The sequence below is a fragment of the Triticum dicoccoides genome, chromosome 1B (genome assembly GCF_002162155.2).
Source record: "Triticum dicoccoides isolate Atlit2015 ecotype Zavitan chromosome 1B, WEW_v2.0, whole genome shotgun sequence".
In the NCBI taxonomy this organism is placed as follows: domain Eukaryota; kingdom Viridiplantae; phylum Streptophyta; class Magnoliopsida; order Poales; family Poaceae; genus Triticum; species Triticum dicoccoides.
In genome coordinates this window covers 134,930,242-134,933,451 of record NC_041381.1, presented here as the reverse complement: position 1 = coordinate 134,933,451, position 3,210 = coordinate 134,930,242, and positions in this window count along the sequence as shown.

Below are 3,210 nucleotides of genomic sequence, written 5' to 3'. Positions count from 1 at the left end.
GACACCCCCAAAGAAAATAATGGCGATGAGGCAACAGAGGATAACCCCTTAGGGAAGCAATCAAAGCATGGGCGTCATCGGCGCCGCTCCAAGCCCCGCCATAGCAATATCGACACAAGAGACAACAACAATACGGATGGTGCCGAAGACGAATACAACCCCGATCAGCCTAACTTTGAGCCGGCTGAATAGGAGGACGGGCAAGCTAGCCCAGATGAACAGGCGATGGACGGAGACTGGGAAGATGACAACTATATGCCTTTCTCCGAAGACGAGGTGAGCCTCGGCGACGATGAATTTGCCGTGCCTGAGGATCCCGTCGAGCAGGAGCATTTCAAGCGTCGGCTTATAGCCACTGCTAGGAGCCTAAAGAAAAAGCAGCAGCAACTCCAAGCTGATCAAGATCTGCTCACAGACAGATGGACTGAAGTCCTGGCAGCCGAGGAATACGGACTCGAGCGCCCAACCAAAGGCTACCCAAAGCAAAAGTTGCCACCTCAACTTGAGGAGGAGGCCCTAGAGCCTACACTACCAGCACAGGACGGGGGTGACCGGCCACCTCGTGGCCGAGACAAATTGGTGTATCAAACCGAACACCAGCCCGCACCCCAATGCCCATACATTACAACCCAGGGCAATACGCAGGACCTGCGAGACATACTAGAAAACAAAGCAGGACAGACAAGATCGATCTACGGATCGCGGGTACGCGCCACAAAGTGTGACGATGACCGTCATGCCGGATATACTAACAACAAGTCCGGCCGGGCAGAACACAGCAGACCTGACTTATTCGAACTGCGTCGTGACATAGCCCGGCATAGAGGCCCGCACACCCCCTCTGCTTCACTGATGAAGTAATGGATCATGAATTCCCAGAAGGGTTTAAACCCGTAAACATCGAATCATACGATGGCACAACAGACCCCGCGGTATTGAAGATCTCCTTCTCCACATTCACATGGCCCACGGAGATGATCTACATGCCATCAAATATCTTCCCCTTAAGCTCAAAGGATCGGCCCGACATTGGCTGAATAGCCTGCCGGTGAACTCCATTGGCAGCTGGAAAACCTGGAGGACACATTCCTCGACAACTTCAAGGGCACTTACGTGCGACCACCGGATGCTGATGACTTATGTCACATAACCCAACAATCATCGACTGTCCGGATGCCGAGGCCCTAGCGGCCTTTAAGCATAACATCCGTGACGAGTGGCTTGCCCGACACCTCGGCCAAGAAAAGCCAAAGTCCATGGCAGCCCTCACGACACTCATGACCCGCTTTTGCGCGGGTGAGGACAGCTGGCTGGCTCACAGAAGCACCACGCCAAGAAACTCCGGCACTTCAGTTATCCGCGACAACAACGGCAAGCTACGGCGCAACAGGCATAAGCATCAGAACAATGGCGACAACACCACAGACACGGCAGTCAATGCCGGATTCAGCGGCTCCAAGTCCGGTCAGCGAAAAAAGCCATTCAAAAGAAACAATCTGGGATCATCCAGTCTAGATCGCATACTCGACCGCTCGTGTCAAATTCATGGCACCCCTGATAAACCAGCCAACCACACTAACAGAGACTGCTGGGTGTTCAAACAGGCCGGCAAGTTGAATGCCGAAAACAAGGACAAGGGGCTGCATAGCAAGGACGACGAGGAGCGCTGGCGGCCGAACACAGGGGGACAGAAGAAATCCCCCCCCCCTCCCACGTGAAAATGCTAAATATGATCTATGCCACCCACATTCCCAAGCGGGAACGAAAGCGTGCACTACGGGACGTCTATGCAATGGAGCCAGTCGCCCCAAAGTTCAACCCATGGTCATCCTGCCCGATCACTTTTGATTGCAGAGATCACCCTACCAGTATCCGCCATGGCGGTTCAGCCACATTGGTCCTCAACCCAATCATTGATGGAATCCACCTCACGCGAGTCCTCATGGACGGTGGCAGCAGCCTGAACCTGCTTTATTAGGACACAGTGCGTAAAATGGGCATCGATCCCTCAAGGATCAAACCCACCAAAACCACCTTTAAAGGTGTAATCCCAGGTGTAGAGGCTTGTTGTATGGACTCAATAACACTAGAAGTGGTCTTCGGATCTCCGGATAACTTCCGGAGCGAGGAGTTAATCTTTGATATCATCCCTTTCCGTAGTGGCTATCATGCACTACTTGGACGAACCGCATTTGCTCGATTCAATGCGGTACCACACTATGCATACCTCAAGCTCAAGATGCTAGGACCTCGCGGGGTTATAACAGTCAATGGAAACACAGACCGCTCTCTCCGAACGGAGGAGCACACTGCGGCCCTCGCAGTAGAGGTACAAAGCAGCCTTCTTCGACAGACCATCAACTCGGCGATAAAAACCCCGGACACCATTAAGCGAGTCCTGAATACTCGGCAACAGGTTCGTCCTGCGCGACTAGAGCTCGACTAGCAATTCGGCCTCCGTCCTAGTCCCATTCAGGCAGCATCCGTGCCGCGCGCACACATCTACGCACTCAAAATACCATGGGCATAGGCGGAGGCACGATGATGACGCGGTCCACAGTGCGGCTCAACGGTCACGAGACCCGCATACCTTTATCATCTTCTTTGTTTTACAGGACCCTACTTTCGGGCAGACCCTTCGGAGAGTCTGATGATCGGACTCACCACGGGAAGAAAAACCAAGGAGGCAAGAGGCTTTGCGTACAAGGGAATACCCAGGTGGTCTCTGTTAATGATTGTTATGCCTGTTTTACATACCCACACGCAGCCTGCCCTTGGATAGGACATATCAAATAGTCCCATTTTTTGCTTATCGCATTACTTGTATACATACGCTTCGACGTATTATCTAAATAAACAACATGAAATAATATACAACATCAGCTTGTTATTACTTTCTTCATATTTTCCTTGACTGTTTATTTAATATTGCACCCGTCCACTTTGGTACGTTTGTTGGGGAACGTAGTAATTTAAAAAATTTCCTACGCACACACTAGATCATGGTGATGCATAGCAACAAAAGGGAAGAGTGTGTCCACGTACCCTCGTAGACTGTAAGCGGAAACATTAGCACAACACGGTTGATGTAGTCATACGTCTTCATGGCCCGACCGATCAAGCACCGAAAACACGGCACCTCCGAGTTCTTGCATATGTACAGCTCGATGACGTCCCTCGAACTCCGATCCAGCCGAGTGTCAAGGGAGA